Here is a 26,575-nt window from a genome sequence, read left to right as displayed (position 1 = left end):
CCTGACCCTTCCAGGGAGGAGGAAATGGAAGACAGTATAGATTTACAACAGGGTTTTGAAGGAGCTCACAGCTCACAGGCAGATGAGGGGGAAAGTCGGGAAATAATGGGAGAGGAGAAACAGGCAGAACCCAGGGCTGGATTTAGGTTTGATGAGGCCCTAAGCTACTGAAGGTAATGGGGCCCTTAATATGTCCAGCTGTCCTTTGTCAACAACAAATGGCCGCTGTTTTTTGTTTTGAATATATGCTGTATGGTAATTTATGGACCTAATAGGTATCTAAAGCCATTTGCACATAACAAATAGGAGCCCACACAACACTGTTGCTGTATGTAGGTTTTATTTTATTTGTTTCTTATCTTTTATTTTGGAAATGTAAATCCAGTTTTTTTCCTTTAATTTTTTTTGGGGCCCCCAAGAGAGTAGGGCCCTAAGCCAGGGGTCAGCAAACTTTTTCAGCAGGGGGCCGGTCCACTGTCCCTCAGACCTTGTGGGGGGCTGGACTATATTTTTTTTTTGGGGGGGGAGAGATGCAAGAGCACCACGAGCCCCAGTGGCTGCTTATCTGTGTCTTGCGAGCGGCACAGGCTGGCAGTGGCAGTGGTGGAGGGACAATGAGTGGCGTGCAAAAAGGCTCCAGAAAGGGGCTGCTTAAAATGGCAGCCACTCAAGCACTGCTGCTGCTGCTGGCACCAACAAAGCCCAGCCTCCTTCCTCCTCTAGGCAGGGCAGGGAGAAGCCAGGAGGAGGGAGGGAGGGAGGAGGTGCCGCTGCTGCTGTGTGAGGGAGAGGGAGGGAAAAGGGACGCATGTGCTGGCGATCCATGTGGCAATTCCCATACTGTCTGCGGGCTGGATCCAGAAGGCAATTGGGCCTGATCTGGCCTGAGGACCTTAGTTTGCCTACCCATGCCCTAAGCTATAGCTTGTTTAGCTTATACATAACTGGAGGCGCAGCTGGCTGGCTGACATGTTGTCACTAGAAAGCATCCCAGACCCTCTATCTCCAGAAGCCAGCAAGCCTTAAAAGTTGGAGAGCAAAGACCTCAAAGACAGAGGGCACTTAGTGGCATCTGTAGAGGAGATGATGGTGATGATGACGAATGAGGAAGTGGGAGAGATGGTGGGTGGAAGTCACTCGGGACAACGCCATTAACCAAGAGACTAGGTTCTATTGCCTCTCTCTGTAATATTGAAAAGAAAAAGGGTGGTAAGAAACTTTCCCTTGTTTTTCTACTTCCCTGGGCAACCAGCCGGGAGCCGCTGACATCATCCTGACAGCATATGCTCTGTCACTGAGCTTCAGCCTTGCATGATAGGCTTTTTTCAGTGACAATGGGCCTGCTTTGTTCTTCAACAAGGAACATGGGGCAATCGCACCTTTGCTATTTCCAGTTGGGGTTCAATCACAGAGCAGCAAATTCAAGTTGCGCAACAAGCCCACTTCCACCCCAAATCAGACTTTTTGCAATAAAGAGAGTGATGGGGTAACACTAGCTTTGACACACGGCTACCCAACAAGTCAAAATGGATGTTCCTGAAACAGCCAACATCTCCCTGAAAATATCTGAATCTCAGGTTGCGGGATTGCATCCCACCAAAAGTTGCCTGTTTTGCAGGGGGTTGGACTGAGTTGACCCTGTGTGTCTCTTCCAGCTCCATGATTCTATGATTCTTACGTAATCAGGATGAAAGCTCAATAAACAGGTCATCTGGAAACGCCAATAAAAAGTTGCCAGGTGGACCCTTTCTGCAGTGGAATTTTTCTCTTCTTTTCAGATCTCAGAAACGAAGTTCACAGAGGCCAAATCCTTTTTCTATATGAAGCCGTTGGGAGAGATCATCAGGGGGTTTGGGCTGGGTGTTCATCAGTATGCAAATGACACCCAGCTCTACCTCTTCTTTAAATCAGAACCAGTGAAGGCAGTGAAGGTCCTGTGTGAGTGCCTGGAGGCGGTTGGAGGATGGATGGCGGCTAACAGATTGAGGTTGAATCCTGACAAGACAGAAGTACTGTTTTTGGGGGACAGGGAGCGGGTGGGTGTGGGGGATTCCCTGGTCCTGAATGGGGTAACTGTGCCCCTGAAGGACTAGGTGCACAGCCTGGGAGTCATTTTGGACTCACAGCTGTCCATGGAGGCGCAGGTTAACTCTGTGTTCAGGGCAACTGTCTACCAGCTCCACCTGGTACGCAGGCTAAGACCCTACCTGCCCGCGGACTGTCTCGCCAGAGTGGTGCATGCTCTAGTTATCTCCCGCTTGGACTACTCGCTCTACGTGGGGCTACCTTTGAAGGTAACCCGGAAACTGCAATTAATCCAGAATGCGGCAGCTAGACTGGTGACTGGGAGTGGCTGCCGGGACCACATAACACTGGTTCTGAGAGATCTGCATTGGCTCCCAGTACGTTTCCGAGCACAATTCAAAGTGTTGGTGCTGACCTTTAAAGCCCTAAACGGCCTTGGTCCTGTATATCTGAAGGAGCGTCTCCACCCCCATCATTCTGCCCGGACACTGAGATCCAGCGCCGAGGGCCTTCTGGCGGTTCCCTCATTGTGAGTAGTGAGGCTACAGGAAACCAGACAGAGGGCCTTCTCGATAGTGGCACCCGCCCTGTGGAACGCCCTCCCATCAGATGTCAAAGAGATAAACAACTACATGACATTCAGAAGACATCTGAAGGCAGCCCTGTTCAGGGAAGTTTTTAATATTTAATGCTGTATTGTTTTTAATACTTGATTGGGGAGCCGCCCAGAGTGGCTGGGGAAACTCAGCCAGATGGGTGGGGTATAAATAATAAATTATTATTATTATTATTATTATTATTATTATTATTATTATTATTATTCAAACTCATGGGAGGAGAGGGAGATGAACACAGAACAGAGTTAAGTATAGAAGAGTTCATACTCCAGAGTCGCGGGACGTGGACAGTTAAATAGCCTGGCACTTCCCTTAGAAAGAACTAAGCCAACTCGACAATAGTCCATTTTTGGAACAGGGATGTAGCTCCAGTAGGAGACCTCTCTGAAAATAATACGCTTACTGGTCAGATTCTCAGCAGCCTAGCTTTAAGCAGCTTTTTTTATGGGATGCCAAAGGAGATTTCTGAATAGGTAATGCCTTTCCGCAGAGCACTCAGTTGCTCCTGTCGCAAATGGAAAGCCAAATCTTCCACAGAACGGACACACAGACCTGCTGGGCACCAAGAATGTGAAATGGCGAGTTTTATCCCTTCCCTGCAGTTTCACAGCATACTTCCCTCCTGACTTAAAAACATAACTGAGGTTGGACTGAGTGGACCCAAGCTGGGAACACGAATTAGGCTATTAAAAGAAGCCTGCACTTTAGGGAGATAACTTTGCTCTGCGAGTCCACACATTCCCTGCAAAAAAAAGAGAAAAAAATCAATCCCACATTCACATAAGCACGCATTTAACAAAAGAGGCCAATCTAAAATACTATTTCCAGTTTCTTGGTGACAATTTGCCCTTAACGTTTCAAACTGCTATGACTCGGCATGTGCTAAAGCATCACAAAAGACTTTCCCATCACCCAATTATTAACCTCTAAAAGTAATCCCGTTATTCACTACCTCATTGCTTTTTTGGATTATAAAACCGCATGGGCAGCTGGCAGAGAGAAGGAGAAAGAGAGAAGGAGACCCGTGACTTAATGTTTCCTCATCGAAGGAATGGCTTTGAGCAAATGAACCCAAGGATGCTTTGCTTCAGCTTAATTGGATCATATTAGCGAAACCAAATATTCCAGGATCAGGTTTATTGTTAGTTCTGCGGTACCCATTACACCTTGCATCAAACATTTGCTTTCATTTCCCTCCCCAAATCCTCTTTACAGCTTGGCAGGAACATTTGTCTAATTGTGAGGGTTCCACACTACCAACCGCAGGAGTCATCCACTTAAAAATGGTAGGCACTGGAGGAACTGAAATAAGTGTAAGACGTAGGCATAGACTTGATCATCTGTCATAGGAAGTTGGGGTAATGGCTAAATTCCTTTTTTAAAAAAAATCATATCGATATTATCTATGTACTTAATTGATTCTGACAACTTATATATGACTGAACTACAAACATCATAGGCCTGTCATTCCTTGGACTACTGCAATGCGCTCTACGTGGGGCTACCTTTGAAGGTGACCCAGAAACTACATTTAATTCAGGATGTGGCAGCTAGACTGGGGACTGGGATTGGCCGCCGGGACCACATAACACCGGTCTTGAAATACCTACATTGGCTCCCAGTACATTTCTGAGCACAAATCAAAGTATTGGTGCTGACCTTTAAAGCCCTAAATGGCCTCGGCCCAGTATACCTGAAGGAGCGTCTCCACCCCCATCATTCTGCCCAGACACTGAGGTCAAGTGCCGAGGGCCTTCTGGCGGTTCCCTCACTGCAAGAAGTGAGGGAACCAGGCAGAGGGTCTTCTCGGTAGTGGCACCTGCCCTGTGGAATGCCCTCCTCTCAGATGTCAAGGAAATAAACAACTATGTGACTTTTAGAAGACATCTGAAGGCAGCCCTTCAGGGAAGTTTTTAATGTTTGATGTCTTACTGTGTTTTTAATATTCTATTGGGAGCCGCTCAGAGTGGCGGGGTATAAATGATTTAATAATAATAATAATAATAATAATAATAAACCTCAAATCTGGTCATTACTATGATGACGATTGGGGCTGGATGATATCTGATTTACAACAATATATCACTGACTAAATATCACAATATATCAATATACCATGATGTCTGAAATAAAGATGGAACTAAGTCGGGGGGAACAGTAAGGCTGGGCAATATCTGGTTTTCAACATTGCGATATATCACCTGCTAAACATTGTGCTATACTGATACAGCGGTACCTCAGGTTACATATGCTTCAGGTTACATACGCTTCAGGTTACACACTCTGCTAACCCAGAAAGAGTACCTCAGGTTAAGAACTTTGCTTCAGGATGAGAACAGAAATCGTGCAGCGGCAGCAGGAGGCCCCATTAGCTAAAGTGGTGCTTCAAGTTAAGAACAGTTTCAGGTTAAGAACGGACCTGCGGAACGAATTAAGTACTTAACCCGAGGTACCACTGTATATCATGTCTGAAATAATGATGGAGCTCTGAGGAGACACCAGCGGGCTTCGCGGTTCTCCCTGCGTCGCTGATTTTTGCCAGCGCCTGCTCTTGTGATTCGCTGCCTCCAAGGTTTTCCAAACTACATTTTGGGTCATCATGTTTGGTTCATTCAGCAAAGTTGTGCTTACCTTGGTGAACTGGCAAACTGGCACTTGCTTCCCCTGCCAGCCTTTGCAATGGACTTGAGCATTTTGCCAGCTGCGATGTCAAGCTCTGAAACCAGAACCAGAAATACCCTGTAGAAATGATAAAATATTCCCCTGCAATTATACGCATGGCACATTTTAATTGGGGGCCGTAAGTTATATATCAGCAGACAGTCACCAGATAGCAAGGATGCTTCAACGAAAGATTTGAAACATAAATGCAATTATAAATCATTTTCACATCGCTCCGAGAGAAAAAAAAGTTTACTACCAGACAAGCATAGTAATTTAATGCGGCACAAGAGGCACTGTTTAGAATTTACATTACATTTTCTTCCTGTAATGCCTCTTTTAAATTCACTAAAACAAACGCTGATATAAATACATTACACAGTTTCAAGGAGACACATGCCAGTAAGTATTAGCCAGTATTAGCAGAACACAAAGTGCTGTGCTTTGAACCTCTGATAATCTTACGGCATTGCTTGGCATAAAATATTCGTAGTTCTTCAAAATTATTCTAATAAACAACCGGTACTGTAGGCTGAAATGTTAAACTAATGCGTCCTGCAGCAAACATGAAAAAGAGTCAAGATGATTTAACTGTGTAATGTGACTTAAAAGCTTGCAAATTACCTTGTGGATTTTTTTAAAAAAGCAACAGTAAATTAATGTATGAAATATTTTATTGCTGGACTTCTTTAAAGCAAGCTTTAGTTTCAAAAGAAAAGTGCAGTTTAAGTTTTATTTGGGAAGATTATAAACTATAATTTGGTGCACATATTGATTTGTAACTTTATTAATGCTGACTTTCCCCCTCAATGTGGCTCTTTTCTTGCTTTTTTATTGGGGTGGGGGAGAAAGACAGTATCAATGATACCACTGCTGCATATAAAGAGTATGGGTTTTACCTGACTTAATGAGTAGACCGATTGAAATAAGTGAATTTAAATTCATTATAACTAATTGTCTGTTATCCAGAGTATAATCAGTGCTCCCCCCCCAAAAAAAAGAATGTTTAGGGGTACTCTCATTTCGACTTAAGAAAATCACCATTTTATTATTATTTTTTCAAAATAATATTTATTACTTTTAAAAAGAAAAAAGACAGAAGAGAAAAAACAAAAGAGAAAAAGAAAAAAAAGACAATACAATACAATATATAAACAATACTAAACACAACCTAAACCCATTAAACTAAACACATTAAACTAAACTAAACCAAACCCACTCCCTAACCCTAACCCTAAATAAAACAAAACAAAAACTATTAAAAATAAAATAAAATAATAATACATCCCCCCCTTTTCGATACTCTTTCTTTCATTCCCTTGTTTCCTCGACCTCCTCTCACCTCCCTTTTTGTATTCCACTTCTACTAGTTATTTCAGCAAATCCTTTCCATCTTTCTCTATTCTCTATCATATTATAAATAACATATTTTTTTAAACCTTAAAAAGGTAAAGGTACCCCTGCCCGTACGGGCCAGTCTTGACAGACTCTGGGGTTGTGCGCCCATCTCACTTAAGAGGCCAGGGGCCAGCGCTGTCCGGAGACACTTCCGGGTCACGTGGCCAGCGTGACATCGCTGCTCTGGCGAGCAAGAGCCGCACACGGAAACGCCGTTTACCTTCCCGCTGGTAAGCGGTCCCTATTTATCTACTTGCACCCGGAGGTGCTTTCGAACTGCTAGGTTGGCAGGCGCTGGGACCGAGCAATGGGAGCGCACCCCGCCGCAGGGATTCGAACCGCCGACCTTTCGACCTTTTAACCTTATTTTAACATTAAAACTAAAATACCTATATATGCTTAGCTCCTTATAACATTTCTGCTAAATCCATAAAATATTAATCCACCATTTTTCTATCACTCATTAATTTTGTGATATTTCTATATATAAACTTTAAATTTTCCAATCTTCTTCCATCAACTCCTCTCCCTGGTTTCGGATTCTGCCAGTCCTTTCCGTCAATTCCATATTGTCCATCAACCTAGAGATCTTATGTCCGAGGCTCTTAACTCTTTTCCAGGTCCCTTCTGCAGATCTTCTTCATATTCTTTAATGCTAGAGAGCAAATCTCGAGAGAACTCCATCCTAACAATACTTTTATTCCTTCTGGACAGTTCAGCCAAATTTCCATAGTTGACTCTAGGGTCTATACAGTGTTTCAGGACGTATTTCGAGATTCCTCCAAATCCAAAGGCCCCCAAAACTTCAATCTCCTCCAAATCCAAGTCCATGTCCCAAAAGTCAATTAATCCCTGGATAGAGGGATCTTTCCAACTTTCCTTCTTCAGTCCAAGCCGGGATCCAATCCTCAAAATCTGGCTTTTTCTAGATTCAATCATAAAAGGCCTCAGTTTATAGTCCTCAATTTGCTTCTGTAAAACTAAGGATCCCGCTTGTGTTATTTTAGGTTCAAAAACAATGACTTTCTCCTTTTCTTCCACCATTTGTTCTGCCATAGTAGGTTCCTGTGCCAGGAGCTGAATTATTTCTGTGTTGGTGCTCGCTTTTTGTCTCAAATTAGTCACTTTCTGTTCCAAATTATCAATTTTAAAAGTAATGTCATCCGTCTTTTTATGAAGCTCTTCCAGCAAATAGTTTATCTTACATAATGCAGTCACAATAACTTCTCCTATCAACATTTTGAATGGTCCAAGGTCAATCTCTGGTTCTCAGAATCCTTATCTTGCAGCTGGAGACCTCCCAGTTACACTCCTATAACAATTTCAAAGGCTTCCTCTAGAGGGAAACAGTCTCCACTTGTATCAGTTCTTTCAAGCACAACTCAAGCAATAAACATAGTTTCGATTTTCAGTTACTTTTTGCTCCATTTTAAATGCAGAAGAGGACAATGGAAACAGTATCTTACTCTTATTTTAGCTAGCTGTCAAATCCGTTCTGTCAATAAACTTTCCCCAAACGTCATCTGGCAGCCCATTCCCAGGTTCGGAGCTGTGGTAATTTGATTTTCCCCTCACTCCTGCAGGCTTACTAAGTTCAAAATTTCCCCCCTCTTCACCTGCTTCCAAGGGGGGTTTTGTATTTTTAACCGATGGAGATTTAATCCTTTGTCAAAAGCTTTCAAAGACTTTAGCTTGTAACGTCTTTGCTTCAGTCTATTTACAAAAGCAGAAGGCGGACTTCCTGTTTATGACCTTCCCGCTTCAGCGCCAAATTAAGGTATTTAAAGATCCAATTTTCCGTTCTACTCACAGGTAGTTGTTTAAAATCCAATTATGCACAGGAAAAAGTCAGCGCTCTCCAGCAACAGCAAAGTGGCTTCACTCCGTGAAAGAAGCAGTCAATTCAAAGCACCGCGCCACTCACCCCACGTCGCTCCGGATCCCCAAAACAGGGTTTCCCCGCGAGTAGGGGAGGCACAAAAGGTGCCAGCCGAATCCCAGGTTCACAAACTTCTCCCACTTGTGATTTCAATGGGTCTCCGCCTTCGCCGTGGCGGTCAGACCCTGTTTTTCACAGAATAAGTTCCTCCCGATCGGAGGAGCTCAGCCATTGCCGGAGGCGCCAACCCGGAAGTCTCGAAAATCACCATCTTATAGTTCATATCAGGAAAAATAAATGCAATAAATGGACAAAAGTACAAAAATTCACAAAATGTTTAGGGGCGTGAGTACCCCTGCATCCCCCCCCCAGAAAAAAGCACTGAGTATAATTAAGTTTGATACAACTCCATAGATACAGTGCAACAGGTAGGCACACTTATAGTATAATCCTATGCATATTTTCTCAAAAGTAAGTAATGTTTATGAAAGCACACCAAAAAGTGCAAGTAGATTAATAGGTACTGCTCCAGCGGGAAGGTAAACGGCGTTTCTGTGCGCTGCTCTGGTTTCGGTGTTCTGTGGCGCCAGAAACGGCTTAGTCATACTGGCCACATTACCCAGGAAAACTGTCTGCGGATAAACGCCGGCTCCCTCAGCCTGTAAAGCGAGATGAGCGCCGCAACCTCTGAGTCATTCGCAACTGGACTTGATGGTCAGGGGTCCTTTACCTTTATAGGACCCCTGTATGGTGAAGTCCAATCAAATTCAACTATGAGGTGTGGTGCTCATCTCGCTTTCAGGCTGAGGGAGCCGGCGTTTGTCCACAGACAGCTTTCCGGGTCATGAGGCCAGCAGGACTAAACTGCTTCTGGCACAACGGAACACCGTGACAGAAACCAGAATGCCTGGAAACGCTGTTTACCCTCCCGCCACAGTGGTACCTCTTTTATCTACTTGCACTGGTGTGCTTTCGACTGCTAGATTAGCAGCAGCTGGGACAGTGCAACAGGAATTCACCTTGTTGTGCAGATTTGAACCACCAACCTTCCGATCGGCAAGCTCAAGAGACTCAGTGGTTTAGACCACAGCGCCACCTGTGTCCCATGTCTCCTTATATAACTAACACTCAGGAGTTGTAGTCTTATTATCGTGATTGGTACAGTCACACGCTGCTCCTTCCCTTTGCACCATATCTTGATTTGGTGTTGTTATTTAATTTATATGCCGCTTTAAAGGAAAAAGCAGAGTACAGTCGGATAAACCCAAAAGAGTCAAAACAGGTTAAAAGTATATCATCAATCTCAATTAGAACATATACTGATACAGTGGTACGTCGGGTTAAGTACTTAATTCGTTCCGGAGGTCCATTCTTAACCTGAAACTGTTCTTAACCTGAAGCACCACTTTAGCTAATGGGGCCTCCTGCTGCTGCCGGGCCGCCGAAGCAAGATTTCTGTTCTTATCCTGAAGCAAAGTTCTTAACATGAAGCACTATTTCTGGGTTAGTGGAGTATGTAACCTGAAGCATATGTAACCCGAGGTACCACTCTATATAACACCAGAATCAGAGTGTTGCTACCCTCATCTTTCTATGAAGAAAGGTTCGAAAACAACAGCAAAATCACAACTTTTCTTTCTAAAAAACTGGGCTATGTGAACAGCCTGTATTTTTCATTATTATGATATTATTTGGATCAGGAAAATTGCATGGTAAAACATTGCTCTCTGGATCACATTTGGCCCAATGCACTTTGTCCCAGTGATTGAGGAGCTATAGTGGACTGGTTATGTGACATTATTAAAAATGGCATTAAGAGCAAATTAATTTTCGCTTATTTAACACGATGCATGGAAGTAAAATTATAATGAGACATCATTACGGGCTAGAAGGAAATAAAAATATACTGCAGCATAATTCTTGTTCGTGTTGTCGGCACACTAAATGTGACACTTTGACTGCCAGTTATTTAGCCAGAGAACTTTCAACAAAGTTGAATGCTCCACTGCTCAAACACTTTGAGAGATATTTAGAAGTGGAGAAGAGAGCAGACGCCATAGTGGTTGTGTTTTCACATAATGCTAAGCTTTGTTTTAAACCATGGTTGGTGGAACAAACCAAGCAACAGTTTTATACACAAGGAAAGTGACCATACCTTGTTTTGCCTAATGTGGATCTTGTCTTTTAAGCATTCCCATGTTCTATACCCAGGTGAGACAGGGCACAAAAATAAGATTAGCTCCTTCAGTAGCCCATAAGACTTTTAATCTCAGGCTCATGGAATCGAGCCCCACCTTGGGTGAAAAATTTCTGCACTACGTGGTCCTTTTCAACTCTACAATTCTATGAAACTAAGATTAAGCCAGGATAGCGTGTTGGCATGTGACATGACATTGCGGTTAACACAAGTCAAGATTCATAAGCTGCCTTCAAACCATGGTTTCATAGTCTAGTTTGTTGGTCACAAGCAAACCACAGACCATTTCCAGAGGCGGATTTGGAAAGACAAACCAATCAAAGTGGAGCCAGTCAATGACTAGCAGGGTTCAAGATTAAATATCAGTAATCATCTTTACAAACCTGTATCCCACAAATATACTACATTAGGCCTCATTCAAGTGCCATGAACTATACAACCACTAGGCCATTCTGTGACCATTGGAGATTTTTGCAAGATGGGCATGTGACATTGGCAGAACTATATTCAATTGTGGCCTCAGTGGCCCAGAGTACCTTCCATCAGCTTCGACTGGTGGCCCAGCTACGTCCCTATTTGAACAGGGATAGCCTAACTACTGTTGTCTATGCTCTGGTAACTTCAAGGTTAGATTGCTGCAATGTGTTATACGCCTCTGAAGACAGTTGGAAACTTCAGCTAGTGCAGAATTCAGTGGCCATGTTGCTCACCGGAGCAAGACGGTTTGAGCATATTACACTGATCCTGATCCGACAGCACTGGCTACCAATTAATTTCCAGGCCCAATTGAAAGTGCTGGTTTTGACCTATAAAGCCTTAAATGGCTCAGGACCACAATACCTCAAGGACCGCCTCTTTCCATATGAATGTACCCGGACCCTGAGATCATCATCTTAGGCCCTCCTTCGTGTGCCTCCTCCTTGAGAGGTCCACAGGGTGGCAACATGAGAAGAGGCCTTCTCTGCATTGGCCCCCCGTCTGTCGAATGCTTTCCCCAGGGAAGTTTGCCTGGCGCCTTCACTATACACCTTTAGGCACCAGGCAAAAATGTTCCTTTTTAACCAATCCTTTGATTGATCTGATTGACATCCTATACCCTTTTAAAATGTGGCTCTTTTTGTGTGGGGGGGTTGTTATTGGGTTATTATTCTTATTTTGATTTTATATATTGTGATCTTTTCTGTGAACAGCCCTGAGACCTCCTGGTATAGGGCGGTATCTAATTAAAATAAAATAAAACAAAAAAACCAGTGTGGAAGTAGAGTAGAGGAAGCCAATGTGATGTTCTCCAGAAGTCTCAGCCAGCATGGTCAATGGCCAGGATGATGGGAGTTGTACTCCAAAGCACATGGAGGGCACCATGTTGGCTACTCAAGGAGCAGAGGAATACTGCAGTTGTGTGCTGGGATGCAATATAAACTCAATGAAAGATGTGTGGTCCACATTTATTGTACGAATAATCCAACTGTGTGAAATAGACCTTACTGGCTGAGGACAAGTAAGCATTATTTAGTGGGATTTTTTTTTTTAATATTTTTATTAAGTTTTGCATAACTATATTTCACAGACATACAACAGACAAAAGTAAATGAAATAAACATAAAAAGAAAAGAAAAAAAAGAAAAGAAAAAGAACATAAAATACGTACAACATAAACAACACAACTTTAACAACACAACATTAATTTTACAACAACATTGATCGACTTCCCTTTATCTCGATTTCGGATAATGTTATCTTAATTATCTTTCTGCTGTATCTATTCCAAAATAAAATTTATAACGTAGTAAGCGTTATCTCATGCCTACTGTGATTTTTTTTAAAAAAAATACATCTATATTTCTGATTAACATTTTGATTTTCCCCTTGTCTCTATTTCCATATATATTCTAATCCATATATATTCTTAGTGGGATTTAAATAAACAATAGCTTTACTTTTCTTTATAAGGTTGTTGGCCACTCTTAGCCTAGGTGGTTAAAACATGTTATAAATCTAAAATGTAATGACATAAAACCTCCTAGAGCTCCGGACACTCCTCTCTCCTTCACCATTTTGCAAAATAACTATAATAATCACACAGAATGCCCAAACTTGGCCAGTGATATGTTCCAGGAAGCAGAGCAGAGCAATAAATCCTCAGCTACACTATAAATAAGCCCCAGCATTAGAACCAAGTATAATTTAGACCAATTAATTGCTTGTGCGTAAAACTAAGAGATAAATATGTCTCACTTTTCAGTTGCCCGTTTTTAATAACGGCAATTTCTTAAATAATCCCAGAGTGTCAAGCTAATGGCTGCTATAACCATGGGATATCAAATGATAGGTTATTAAACACACTTATGAGTATCTGGAATCAGCTGTTAAGATCTATTTTCTGCCTCATGATCTCTTTATCTGCCTAATCACATGTGCGTTGTTAAAAGCCAAAGGCTTGCCTGACAGAGCAACTATGAACCGATAGAAAAACAGAAATGTATTTTGTATTTTATACTAGCTGGCCAGGAAACCAGAAATAATATATTCCCTGTGGTACAACCATAATTTCTGTTATGATATTTTAGCTTCTTAAATCACCCGATATATTTACTACCCAGGGCTTTCTTCCAAATTGCCCATTCCATAGTCATCCAGTGGCATCACAAAAGGCACCAATAAACTCATGAGAATTACATTCCCCCGTCAGAATGGAAAGGCAAAAAGTCAAAGGGTTTCCGTTGACTGAAAGTTGCCACATTGGCTTTGGCCAACAGAACAAGGCTCAACTCTGGTAGTCCAAAGATGCACACCAAAGAATCCAAAATGGAGAAACTTGCAATGATCCCTTTAGTAACGTGGTAGGCGAACTTATGCCAGTGTACTGGAAGAAGAAAAGATCACCAATGTCGAAGCAGTGATTCTTCAACATCAACTTCGTTGGACTGGTCATGTTGTGTGGATGCCTGATTATCGTCATCCAGAGCAACTACTCTATTCCGAACTTAAAAATGGAAAGCGTAATGCTGGTGGTCAACGAAAGAGGTTTAAAGACTCTCTCAAGGCAAATCTTAAAAAACAATTGTGGGATAAACACCAACAATTGTGAAACACTGGCCTGTGAGAGCCAGTGTGGTGTAGTGGTTAAGAGCAGTAGTCTCGTAATCTTGGGAACCGGGTTCGCTTCCCCGCTCCTCCACATGCAGCTGCTGGGTGACCTTGGGCCAGTCACACTTCTCTGTAGTCTCTCAGCCCCACTCAACTCACAGAGTGTTTGTTGTGGGGGAGGAAGGAAAAGGAGAATGTTAGCCGCTTTGAGACTCCTTCGGGTAGTGATAAAGCAGGATATCAAATCCAAACTCTTCTTCTTCTTCTTTTTCTCCAATTGGAGAACGGCCTAGACCAAAGGTATCATGGGCTTTGAAGACACTCGAACTCAGGACAAGAAACGTGCTAAGAGGAAGGCACACTTGACAAACCCTCACCACGATCAACACCCACCCGGAAACCTATGTCCCCACTGTGGAAGGACGTGTGGATCCAGAATTGGCCTCCACAGTCACTTATGAACTCACTGTTAAGACCATGTTCATGGAAGACAATCTTACTCGGCTACGAGTGATTGAAGAAGAAGAAGAAGAAGAAGGCTTTAGACATAGTTTTAAAATACACATTCATTTTTTAAAAAACTGAATTAAAATTTGGAAACATTTCCATGCTTAGATTGCAGGTTTGGTGCATACACTATGACTGTAATATGACGGTCCTGGTTTTTTAAAAAGGCCTCCGGTGAAGAACATTGCACAAACCACTGCATGCACTTGGCTCCTCCATGCATTAAGCTACTGCATGAAACGGCCACCTGTGTTTTGAAAGCTGTCATAAATTAAAGTAGCATCCAAATGATTGCTCTGACACATGCCTCAATATTGGCTGCAAATCCTGGAAGACTTGTTACCTTCCTTGTGGGCCTTTTCCTACCTGGCCTGGCGATGTGGGGCCTTGACTGACTCCAGCTACAAAAGCTGAGGCTGCTGAACAGACTCTTGAGTGGGAATATTGGGATTGGGGGGGGGGGGGCGTGAGAGATGTTGGTTTTTTGTATCTTTATTTTACATTTTGTTGTGATTTATGTGGGAATTGTTCAGTTTGGCTTTGTATTTGTTAATGTCTGATTTATGGTTTATGACTGCTTTTGTTATGCTGTAGGTATGTGTTTTTCCCCCAATAATGTTTATTAGGTTTCTTACAAATATAACACATACTAAAAAACCAATAAAGAAAGAATAGGAAAAAAATAAAACAAATAAAGCAAATAACAACAAAAGATATAACAAGTACACAAACACAATACAAATTAATAATTGATTAAACTTCCAGCCTCATAAACCTATTACTTGACTTACTCCAGTCCCTCCCATCTGAATTTCCTTGTAACTAAATGTAGCAGTTTTCCAATATCATTATTCAAAAACAATATTCCAATTATAGTCAAGTTTCTTAACTTTTCTTAACCTTCTAAATCTCATTTAATAATTAAATCCTAATTTAATCCTAGTCCTAATTGATACTTTCAGGTAACTTCTAATTTTCAATGTTGCAATCTCTATTCAAATAGTCTTTAAATTTCTTCCAGTCTTCTTGATATTCCTCTTCTTTCTGGTCGCGGATGTTATGCTGTAGTTATGTATTCGTTTCATGTCATAAGATGCCTTGAGCATGGTTTGACCTGCGCAAAGGTGGCATACCAATAAAATTATGTTTTTTATATACGTATATATTAGATTCCCTCCAAGTGTAAGCCACAAATGAGGTTGTGGGCAAAGGTGTTACTGAGAAGCTTGATTCCATTGGAACTCTGCACATGGCCCAAAACCATGTGCGTAACTTGGATTCCCTTTGAGCTCTGGAAACAGAAGTGGATCCTTCCATTCTCCAATTTGTGGTCATGCCAAAGGGGAGGGGAATGAGAAACGCAATGCTAAACTGTGGTTTAGTGTCATGTCTGAACCAGGTCTAGAAAAAGTTGGCTTGAAAGTAGTGCTTTGGTTCGGGTGGCATTTTCTAAAAGAACAGTTATTTTGATCCTCCCCTCTCTTGCACTGAAGTGGAAGCATTTGAACCATCTCAGTACTGTCTATTTGTTTTCTACAAATTGTGACATAGGTGATCCCAGAAAATAAGGCATCACACACAGCTAATCAGAATCGGCTATGTGACAAAATGAGAACTGCCCTCACTCTACCTGGCGGGAAAAACACTTTCCCACGCTTTTTTAATTTTAAAAATTCAATTTTACAACATACATTTGTATTCAAACAATAAGCATAATCATCAACATTTAGGATTGCCTGAATCCTTAGACTTCTCTGTCCCCCCCCCCATGGTTTCCATTATCACACTTTTTCTGCTGCTTCATATAGTTTCTCCATTTTTCTTAAAATAGTCTATTTTCACCCTTTTAGAATCATAGAATCATAGAATCATAGAGTTGGAAGAGACCACAAGGGCCATTGAGTCCAACCCCCTGCCAAGCAGGAAACACCATCAGAGCACTCCTGACATATGGTTGTCAAGCCTCCAAAGAAGGAGACTCCACCACACTCCTTAGCAGCAAATTCCACTGTCGAACAGCTCTTACTGTCAGGAAGTTCTTCCTAATGTTTAGGTGGAATCTTCTTTCTTGTAGTTTGGAACCATTGCTCAGTGTCCGCTTCTCTGGAGCAGCAGAAAACAACCTTTCTCCCTCCTCTATGTGACATCCTTTTATATATTTGAACATGGCTATCATATCACCCCTTAACCTCCTCTTCTCCAGGCTAAACATGCCCAGCTCCCTTAGCCGTTCTTCATAAGGCATTGTTTCCAGGCCTTTGACCATTTTGGTTGCCCTCCTCTGGACACGTTCCAGTTTGTCAGTGTCCTTCTTGAACTGTGGTGCCCAGAACTGGACACAGTACTCCAGGTGAGGTCTGACCAGAGCAGAATACAGTGGCACTATTACTTCCCTTGATCTAGATGCTATACTCCTATTGATGCAGCCCAGAATTGCATTGGCTTTTTTAGCTGCCGCGTCACACTGTTGGCTCATGTCAAACTTGTAGTCAACCAAGACTCCTAGATCCTTTTCACATGTACTGCTCTCAAGCCAGGTGTCACCCATCTTGTATTTGTGCCTCTCATTTTTTTTGCCCAAGTGCAATACTTTACATTTCTCCCTGTTAAAATTCATCTTGTTTGTTTTGGCCCAGTTCTCTAATCTGTCAAGGTCATTTTGAAGTGTGATCCTGTCCTCTGGGGTGTTAGCCACCCCTCCCAGTTTGGTCTCATCTGCAAATTTGATCAGGATGCCCTTGAGTCCATCATCCAAGTCATTGATAAAGATGTTGAATAAGACCGGGCCCAAGACAGAACCCTGTGGCACCCCACTAGTCACTCTTCTCCAGGATGAAGAGGAACCATTGATGAGCACCCTTTGGGTTCGGTCAGTCAGCCAGTTACAAATCCACTGAGTGGTAGCATAGTCAAGACCGCATTTTACCAGCTTCTTTACAAGAATATCATGGGGCACCTTGTCAAATGCCTTGCTGAAATCAAGGTAGGCTACATCCACTGCGTTCCCTTCATCTACCAGGGTTGTAATTCTGTCAAAAAACGAGATCAGGTTAGTCTGACATGACTTATTTTTCAGAAATCCATGCTGACTATTGGTGATCACAGCATTCCTTTCTAGGTGCTCACAGACTGTTTGCTTAATGATCTGCTCCAGAATCTTCCCTGGTATTGATGTCAGACTGACTGGGCGGTAATTATTTGGGTCCTCTCTTTTCCCCTTTTTGAAAATGGGGACAACATTTGCCCTCCTCCAGTCTGCCGGGACTTCGCCTGTTCTCCAGGAATTCTCAAAGATGACTGCCAGTGGTTCTGAGATCACATCTGCCAGTTCTTTTAATACTCTTGGATGCAGTTCATCTGGCCTTGGAGACTTGAATACATCTAAACTAGCCAAGTATTCTTGTACTATCTCCTTAGTTATTCTGGGCTGTGTTTCCTCTGCTGAATCATTTGCTCCAAATTCTTCAGGTCGGGCATTGTTTTTTGTTTTTTTTTCCGGAGAAGACTGAGACAAAGAAGGCATTGAGGAGTTCAGCCCTTTTTGTGTCCCCTGTTTGCATTTCACCATCTTCTCCTCTGAGTGACCCCACTGTTTCTTTGTTCTTCCTTTTGCTACAAACATACCCATAAAAGCCTTTTTTGTTGCTTTTAACCTCTCTAGCAAGCCTGAGTTCATTCTGTGCTTTAGCATTTCTGACTTTGTGTCTACACGTGCTGGCTATTTGTTTGAATTCCTCTTTGGTGGTTTCCCCCCTTTTCCATTTTTTGTACACATCCTTTTTTAATCTTAACTCAGTTAAAAGTTCTTTAGATAGCCAGCCTGGCTTCTTTAGGTGCCTTCCATGTTTCCGTCTCATTGGTATTGCCTGAAGTTGTGCTTTTACTATCTCTCTCTTAACAAACTCCCAGCCATCATGAACTCCCTTTCCTTTTAGTATTACTGTCCATGGGATCTCACCCAGCACTTCCCTAAGTTTTATGAAGTTGGCTTTCTTAAAGTCAAGAAACTGAGTCCTAGTATGCTTGGCTGCTCCTTTCCGCTGTATAGTAAACTTCAGAAGAGCATGATCACTCGCGCCTAATGATCCTTCCACTTCTACCCCACTAACCAGGTCATCAACATTGGTTAGGGCCAGATCTAAAATGGCTGTTCCTCTTGTTGCTTCTCCCACTTTCTGGACAATGAAGTTGTCTGCAAGGCCAGTGAGGAATCTGTTTGACCTTATGCTCTTGGCTGAGTTTGACATCCAACAAATATCCAGGTAATTGAAGTCCCCCATTACAGGTGGCGCTGTGGGTTAAAGCCTCAGCGCCTAGGACTTGCCGATCGAAAGGTCGGCGGTTCGAATCCCTGCGGCGGGGTGCGCTCCCGCTGCTCGGTCCCAGCGCCTGCCAACCTAGCAGTTCGAAAGCACCTCCGGGTGCAAGTAGATAAATAGGGACCGCTTACCAGCGGGAAGGTAAACGGCGTTTCCGTGTGCGACTCTGGCTCGCCAGAGCAGCGATGTCACGCTGGCCACGTGACCCGGAAGTGTCTCCGGACAGCGCTGGCCCCTGGCCTCTTAAGTGAGATGGGCGCACAACCCCAGAGTCTGTCAAGACTGGCCCGTATGGGCAGGGGTACCTTTACCTTTACCTTTATTACTACTATCTCCCTTCCTTTTGCATGCTTGGCCATCTGTTCCAGGAAGGCATCATCTATGCCCTCCGTTTGGCTTGGGGATCTATAGTAAACTCCCACAATGAGGTCACTGTTATTCTTCTCTCCCTTAATTTTGACCCAAATGCTCTCACTTTGGCTTTGAGGTTCTAAATCTTGGATCTCTTCACAGGTATACACATCCCTGACATATAACACCACTCCTCCTCCTTTCTTGTCTGGTCTGTTTCTCTGAAATAGATTGTATCCCTCCATTATTACATTCCAGTCGTGGGACTTATCCCACCAGGTTTCAGTGATGCCTATGATGTCATATTTAGTTTGCTGTACCAAGACCTCAAGCTCATCTTGTTTATTTCCCATGCTTTGCGCATTAGTGTACAGACATTGAAGTCCATTAATCATTCCCCCGTGTCTCTTATTTAAGGATTTTTTCCTCCCACCACTAGGTCTGCGTGCTGTTTGCTCCACTTGATCTATGACATTTGGATGATCATCTTCATCAATTGATAGACTCCTACCTTCAGGAGCACTGTCTCCCTCCCCCATATTAGTCAGTTTAAAGCCCTCCTGATGAGGTTTCTGAGATTTTTGGCAAAAACATTCCTCCCAACCGTTGTGAGGCGCAGCTCATCGCTTGCCAGAAGTCCATCTTCAAGAAACTGCAGTCCGTGATCTAAGAATCCAAACCGTTCCTGTTTACACCATTTGCGAAGCCAGCTGTTCACTTCCACTATTTTTCCCTCTCTCCCTGGGCCACGTCGTTCAACTGGGAGGACAGATGAGATGACAATTTGTGCATTTAATTGCTTCAATTTCCTGCCCAGAGCCTCGTAGTCTCTTTTGATCTTCTGGAGGCTATTGCTTGCAGTGTCATCGGTTCCCACATGAACCAAGAGGAAGGGGTATTTGTCAGTGGGTTTTATGATTCCTTGCAGTCGTTCAGTTACATCTTGGATCTTAGCCCCGGGGAGACAGCACACTTCCCGAGACATCTTGTCAGGCCCACAGATCACTGCTTCTGTTCCCCTCAGTAGGGAATCCCCTATCACCACTACACACCTCCTCTTAGGTTTGGTCGGGGTTCTTCCATGAGCTGTCCGTTCCAAGGTCGCCTGCACATTCCCTGAGGACTGACTTTGCTGCTCATCTTCATATACCTGATCGACTGTAATGAGGGAGAGATCCTCAAATGGAGTCTGCTCTTCGTCTTCCATGCTAGGGGAGAGGGCCTCAAAGCGATTGTGTATTTCTAAACAATCAGAGCGAACCCTGGGCCTCCTACATCATTGAGTCACGTTTCTCCATATATCTGGCTCCTGTGTTGGTGAACTAGCCTCCTTCTCAGGGGAGTCCCCTGTCTCCTCCTTGGTGGAGATGGTGTGCTCTGTTGCTTCCAAGAAGAGCTCCAGCTCTCTAATTCTTTGGAGCGTAGCTACACGTTCCTCCAGTTGCTGGACTTTGTCTTCTAAGAGGTCAATCAACATGCAATTGCTGCAGGTAAAGCTGCCTGCAACCTTTGGCAAGATGGCAAACATTGCGCAGGAACCGCAGGTGACTGCAGCTGTTCCCTCACCCTCCATCTTGAGAACGTGTCGTTGGGGGTGGCTACAGCGGTCCTCCATCATAAAAAGCGTGAAGACAGGACAAATAACTCCCCCCCCAAAAAAACCTAGGTCTCCCCCAACAAACGTTTGAGACTAGCTCCCCTAAATCTAAAAGATGGATCAAACGTTGCTGCCCTGCAAGCTCTGATAAGCTCCTCCCACAGCTAATCACCTGCCTCAACAGAAACCCTGCCCCCTCTGACCTTTGCACAGGGAGAGCAGCTAATCAGCCACAAAGAAACACACACACAAGAAAACCCTTTTTGCTCCTTCTTCAGCTGCTGCCCTGCAAGCTCTGAAAAGCTCCTCTCACAGCTAATCACCTGCCTCAACAGTTTTAATACATTACAAGTGTTACTCAAATCCTGGCAAAGTTTTTAGTTGTTTACAGTGTTCTTTTAGATAACATGAATTTTTCCGATTCCTTATTAAAGTTTCCATCTTCTTGGTTTCTGATTTTCCCAGACATTTTCACCATTTCGGCGTAGTCCATCAACTTTAACAACCATTCATCTCTGGTCGGGACTTTATCTTCTTTCCATCTCTGGGCCGGTAATATCTGTGCTGCCGTCATCCCATAAATAAACAATCTTTTCTGCTCCTTTGGTATTTCTGCATCTAAATTTCCTAGTAAAAAGCTTCTGGTTTTTTCATAAATGTTATTTTAAACTCCCCCCCCCCCAACTTATTATATATCATTTCCCAGAATGCCTTTGTTATTTTGCATGTTCACCACATATAGCAGAACGTGCCTTCCTTTTCCTTACACTTCCAACATACATTTGAAGCAGTGCTATACATTTTTGCTAATTTTATAGGTGTTAAATACCAAAGATACATTATTTTCATATAGCTTTTCTTCAACGCACAGCATGCTGTAAATTTTAAATCCTCCCTCCATAACTTTTCCCAAGATGAAAACTGAATATTATTGCCCAGTATATTTTGCCCATTGTCTCATCACTGATTTAACTTCTTCATCTTTAGTATGCCGTCCTAGCAACAACTTATACATTTTGGAAAGTATGCTTCACATTGTTTCCCAACTGGGGAAAAAGAAAAACACTTTCACCCTCTTTTCAATCAATACATTTGTACCAATAAATAAATGAATTGTGGAGGGCGCTCCTGTTTGCATTGCTAAGCATCACCAGGAAAAGTGACCCCAACCTTATGACTTCCACTTGCAATGCAATGCAATTATACGAGACAGTCAGTCTCCCGGCTTCACGTTTCGGACATCAGCAGAAGACAGGTGTGCCAATGAACAGGCTGCACCCGCAACATTTCTTTATATTTTTAAAAAAAGATTATTGCAGGCTGTCAGAAGCAATTGTAATAAAATCAAATATAATAAGCTATTTTAAAAGGATTGAAACATCTTCATTAGGGCAACCAAAGGAAGCAGTTACGGTGCAGTAGCTAATCAATCACTCTTTATTTCACAGAGCATGAAAACTGCTTTATCATACAGGGGACAGTGATTTACTCCAGTTCAAAGGGCAAAATCATCATCATCATCATCATCAAACCTTTATTGGCATCACATGGCAAAGTCTCAAGTGCTCAAGGAATTCAAGAATTTACCCAATTTGAGGGTTAGCTACATACCCCTATTTCTGCCTGCCGTTTCCTCTTTCCTGGGTAATAATAATAATAATTTTATTATTTATATGGTGCTCATCTGACTGGGTGGCCACAGCCACCCTGGGCAGCTCCCAACAAAATATAAGGTGTGACTGGAAAGTAGGGTGAATCACCGCTGTATGTGATAATGGGAACTGCCGGATTCGCAGAGACACGAGGGAGGCGTTCGTCCATATCTTAGCTAATATATGTGCATGTGTCTTGGCATTTGTTGACAGGCCTACGTTCATGCGATAGCATTTAGTAGCTGTTAATAGTGCTGTGTGTTGTGATTGAAAATGGAGCAGAGAGTCAATATGAAATTCTGTTTCAAACTGGGTAAATCGGCATCGGAAACCCACAAAATGCTGACAGTTGTGTACAGAGATGAAGCTGTAACTTGAAAGACAGCGCATGAGCGGTTTGAGTGTTTCTATGACGGGCGGCAAACCATTGAAGATGACCCTCAGTCTGGCAGACCATCAATGAGCAGAACAGCGGCAAATGTCAACAGAGATCATGAGTTATTGATGTGGGATTGGCGTTTGTCCATCTGAACGGTGGTGGAAGAATTGCACATTCCACGTGAAATCATTACTGAGGTTACTGAGTTGTCCCACTGTGCTGGTCCCGGGGGGTTACCGTGCGGCGTGGTCTGAGTCCAGTCCGAGGTCAAGGGTGTGGTATGGAGGCGAGCACTCATCCTGCAAGAACTTACTTCCCTCCACCTCTCTGCCCTGAGCCTCTGAAGCTCAGAAGAGGCTGGAGGGTTACCGGACCCAGAAGCAACCTCCTCTTCCCCTGACGGGGCTGAGAGTGGAGCACCTGCAGGCAATGGGTCCTCCATCACCTTCCGAGCCAGAGCAGACTCAGCTGATGTCTGCTCTTGAGGATCCGGCACAGGTGAGGACCCTTCAGGTTCAAGCCCCAGGTCCGGCTCAGCTGGTCCTGGAGGCGGGGACTCCTGGGCAGGCTGGGATTCCTCAGGTTCAGCCTCTGAATCCGATTCCCAAGCCATCACACCCACCCTCCATATTCTCCCGATCCAGACCCACCGGATTTCTCCCCCCCAAAACTGAAATCTGCAGTGAAAGGGCACAGATTTTCCAACATTTCACACATCCAAGCTGCTGTGATGAGGGAACTGAAAGCAGTATGCGAAGACGACTTATCCAGAAGTTTCCAACAGTTCTACAAACGTTGTCAACGGTGCATTGTATCCAAGGGGGCCTACTTTGAAGGCCTGTAAGGTATGTATGTTCAAATATTTCTCACTGTCCGATTTCTGTGACCATTCATCGAGCTTTCCGGTCATACCTTGTATTAAAAGCACAATGAAAAACAAAACTGCCATTAAAAACTTCCCTGAACAGGACTGCCTTCCAATACAATATTCAACAGCAGTGAAGATCTTGATTGCTCATTGCTGGCAAGATTAGCTGCCTTGGATGTTTTATGCTCACAGGCAGGATTTAAAAATGTTCCACATCAATAAATAAAGATATGGAAGAAAATGATAATTCCTTAACAGAAATATTTCAGCAAATTTCCAAACAAGAGCTTTTCATAGCTGAATAACGATTCCTGCTGATTCCAGTGTCTTAACTTCACCCCATCAAAACAACAGAATCATAGAAGCAATCCTTTTTTTCTGGGGGAACGCATGGGTATGCACACCCCTAAACATTTTGTGAATCTTTGTACTTTGGTCCATTTACTGTATTTATTTCCCCTGTTTTGAACTATAAAATTGTGATTTTCTTGAGTCAAAAGGAGAGTACCCCTATTTTATTTTATTTTATTTTATTTTATTTTATTTTATTTTATTTTATTTTATTTTTAGAAGGGAAAAAAATGTCCCTACCTAGAGATGATAGGGAATAAACCTGGGACCTCCTGCTTGTAAAGCAAATTGCCTAATGCTGTGTTATCAAAATGCATTTCATACTGTATTTAAAAGGAGGGGTGGTTCTCTTAAAAATCAGGATAATCTGAAATGGAGATATGAATATGAACCAAGTGTAGGGGCAATTTATCCAGAAGAAAATTGTATTTCAAGGAGATAAGTGATCTGACATGGTCTTCTCTTGCTGCTTCTGTTTACTTCCCCACTATCTGTTGTTCTACTCTTTGATAGCTGAGAGCAACCTTTAATGTATAATCTGGTGGAAGGAAGAAGCGATAATGCAGGGTACCTTCTGACCTTCTTTGATGTTAGACATTGTTTGGAGGAACGTGCGGTATTGGAAGACGGGGCTAGCTAATGAATAATCTGCATATAGGCAGTTGGGCAAGCCATACAGGCTAGATATCAATAATCTATAAATTAGATGATTTTGAGGCATACCTCAGATGCGCGTGTACAAACTCATGGTCAGGGGGTCATACAACCTGGGGGGTCACTTCACCACTTCTTGAGGGCTTCCCAGTGGCAGATCGAAGTGCTTGCTTGGTAATGTATATAATGCTTGCTGTTTAGAATAAAATCTTTAATTTTTTCAGTCACTTGTGTTTGTATTGCTTCTGAATCTCATAAAAAGAACCACCTCGCATTTGGCAAGACATAGAGGTGTTTCAACAAGATGTTTCAGACAGACTATCAGGTGCCTCAAAGTTCTGAAGAACTTTGAAGGCTGAGGAGCAATGCCCAGGTAGGTGGGTTGTCAAGGTAACAGTGACCTGCCCTCCTTTGTGACATCTTTTTGAATTCTGGCTTAAAAGTCACAAACCAGAGGTGTCCAAGTCCAGGAGTCAGGAGTGGTAGGAGCAGTGTAAGAGTGTGTTCGTGCGTGTGTGAGAAAGGAGAAGAGGATTTATATTTTGTTTTTGCTATTTACACATTTTCATTCATCTTTTTATTTGATGCTTCCCGTAGCCTTGTATATTTTTAGATTGATATTTAGGGGTAGGGGTTGGAGTAGCTGAAGTGGGCTTTAGGGAGGTAGAAAAGATAGGTTTTGGTTGTGTGTGTTAAATTACCTTTCTACAGAGAAACTTCATAATGTTAAAAATGTAAGTAGGATTTCTTCTGCAGCTAACTCAAAACTTGGCGTGAGAGGACTGGGATCACCCACATTGCCTCGGCTCTCTTGAAGGTCACCAGTTTCTCCCCTGTGATGCTGAGTCCAGACTTCATTTAATGCAGAGTTTTCCAAACTGTGTGTTGAGACACCTGTATAGGTGTGTCGTGCAAACACTCACTTGCTCCTTCCAGGGCTGGAAATGGGTTAGTTGAACCTCCAGTTTGCTAGTAAATCTGAATTACTGTGGCACTAAATAATGTATATCTCGAAAGAAATGAAACATCAAAAGTTTGGAAAGTTCTGATTTAATGATTCACACAAGGCCTGTCTTCACCCCATACTGAGCTACAGAGACCAGTAGAATTACAATGATACCATGGTTCTCAAATGCCTTCATACTCAAACAACGTGGAACACAAACACTGCAAGCCCAGAAGTAAGTGTTCTGGTTTAAGAACATTTTTCGGAAGCCGAACATGCTCCGTTTTGAGTGTTACACTTCCAATTTGAGTGCCACACTTCCGTTTTGAGTGTTTGGCTGAGGTCTGTCTGTTTTTGCTATTTTGCCTTTTTGCTTTTGCGGTTCTGTGTGTGTGTGTGTGTGTGTGTGTGTTTGTGTGTGTGTGACTGTGTGGAACCCAGTTCAGCCACTGATGGACTGATTGTGTGACTGCAGTACGTTGTTTATTGCTTTCATTTTATGGATCAGTGGTCTCATTAGATAGTAAAATTCATGTTAAATTGCTGTTTTAGGGGTTATTTTTAAAAGTCAGGAACGGAATAATCCATTTTGCATTACTTTCTATGGGAAAGCGCACCTTGGTTTTGGAACGCTTTGGTTTTGGAACGGACTTCCCGAACTGGCAGGCTGCTGGCTTAGGTAATCAGCTCTCAGTAGTTGTATTTACAAGAAGATTTATAATACACATTAATTAACCTCAGACTCGCTTATACTAGCGGTTGTATTATCACGATGAAGTTGAGGCATCTGAGCTCAAATTACGCCACCAACAGGAAACACAAAATCCCCCCTTCTTCTTTGATTGACACCTTTTCTTAACCTTTGTTTGTCTGCATGCCCTCGGACTCATGGGGTCAACTCCGACCTCTTCCTCTGACAAAGCGTTTTCCCTCCCCATAAGGTGACTAACAGTTGCTCCTCAGAGAATTGACCTCTGTCCAGTCCGCTCTTGCTGTACTGATAAAGTACAGTCTCTCCTCCTCCTGAAAGGGTTGGGTTTTTTTTAGCCCACTGCCTTCAGCTCACTGAAAAAGAGGCAAGTCTATT

At 42.9% G+C, this 26,575-nt stretch overlaps 1 long non-coding RNA gene across 2 annotated transcripts; it reads right to left on the bottom strand.

The window, feature by feature from the left end:
• Positions 1–2,843: 2,843 nt before the first annotated feature.
• LOC307226912 lies at positions 2,844–25,046 on the bottom strand. 2 transcript variants are annotated; one of them, XR_013843688.1, is made up of 3 exons: positions 24,771–25,046; positions 5,274–5,381; positions 2,844–3,384 (listed from the first exon to the last, which is right to left on the bottom strand). It is a non-coding gene; the product is annotated as an uncharacterized lncRNA (long non-coding RNA). The 2 variants fall into 2 exon arrangements; XR_013843689.1 differs by having other exon boundaries at positions 5,274–5,358.
• Between the last annotated feature and the right edge of the window lie 1,529 nt (positions 25,047–26,575).

Source organism: Podarcis cretensis, assembly GCF_951804945.1.
Source record: "Podarcis cretensis genome assembly, chromosome: 11".
NCBI lineage: Eukaryota > Metazoa > Chordata > Lepidosauria > Squamata > Lacertidae > Podarcis > Podarcis cretensis.
This window is presented reverse-complemented; position numbering and strand designations above follow the sequence as displayed.